This window comes from Anas platyrhynchos, chromosome 36, assembly GCF_047663525.1.
Source record: "Anas platyrhynchos isolate ZD024472 breed Pekin duck chromosome 36, IASCAAS_PekinDuck_T2T, whole genome shotgun sequence".
NCBI lineage: Eukaryota > Metazoa > Chordata > Aves > Anseriformes > Anatidae > Anas > Anas platyrhynchos.
Window position 1 is genome coordinate 2,505,001 of NC_092624.1, and position 1,368 is coordinate 2,506,368.

Genomic DNA, 1,368 nt, shown 5'->3' on the forward strand with positions numbered 1-1,368 from the left:
CCTCCCTCCCGCGCGATCTAGCTGCCCGCCGGCCGGGCTCGGCGGGAGCCTGACGACCAGCCGGCTTGAAGCTCCGTGCCCGGAATAATGCGTACCCCTCTCGCCTACGTGTGGCGCCGGCTTCCCGCCGAGCAGAGCGGCCGGCGACGAGCTAGGAGGATTGCCCCTCTCGCCGCCCCCCCCGCCCAACTGCTCGGCGGGGCTGCGGTGCCGCGGGCGGGGGGAAAAGGGGGGGAGAGGAGCCGGCGCCGCGGGGAGGAGGGAGAAGTAGACCTGGTGGCTCCACGAGGAGGGAGGGGGCGGGGGGGGAGACAGCGGGGAGGAGGAGGGAGAAGTAGACCTGGTGGCTCCACGAGGAGGGAGGGGGCGGGGGGAGCGGGGAGGAGGAGGGAGAAGTAGACCTGGTGGCTCCACGAGGAGGGAGGGGGCGGGGGGAGCGGGGAGGAGGAGGGAGAAGTAGACCTGGTGGCTCCACGAGGAGGGAGGGGGCGGGGGGAGCGGGGAGGAGGAGGGAGAAGTAGACCTGGTGGCTCCACGAGGAGGGAGGGGGCGGGGGGAGCGGGGAGGAGGAGGGAGAAGTAGACCTGGTGGCTCCACGAGGCGGGGAGGGGGAAGGGGGGGGGGTGGGGGGGGGGGGAGACAGCGGGGAGGAGGAGGGAGAAGTAGACCTGGTGGCTCCACGAGGAGGGAGGGGGCGGGGGGGGAGACAGCGGGGAGGAGGAGGGAGAAGTAGACCTGGTGGCTCCACGAGGAGGGAGGGGGCGGGGAGGACAGCGGGGAGGAGGAGGGAGAAGTAGACCTGGTGGCTCCACGAGGAGGGAGGGGGCGGGGGGAGAGAGGCTGCCAGGGTCCAGGCACTTTGCTGGTCATGCACGGAAAGTCCTGGTGGGCAAGGGGACACTCAAAGGTGCGAGGTTAGGGGGTGGTGTCCTGGTTTCAGTTAGCACAGAATTAATTTTCTTCCTAGTAGCTGGTGGAATGCTGTGTTTTGGCTTAGGATGAGAAGAGTGCTGATAACACCCCGATGCTTTAATTGTTGCAGAGCAGTGCTTATACCAAGCCAAGGACATCTCAGCCTTTTGCTCTGTCCTGCCAACGGGCAGGCTGGGGGTGCAGTAAGAGCTGGGAGGGGACAGACCCAGGACAGGTGACCCAAACTAGCCAAAGGGGTATTCCATACCATCTGACGTCATGCTAAACAATAGATAGGGGTGGCTAGCTGGGGGGAGGGGGCCGGACTGCTCGGGGTTAGGCTGGGCATCGGTCAGCGGGTGGTGAGCAATTGCATTGTGCATCACTTGTTTGTACATACTATTACTTTCGTATTATCACCATTGTATCATTATTATTATTATTGTTATTATTATT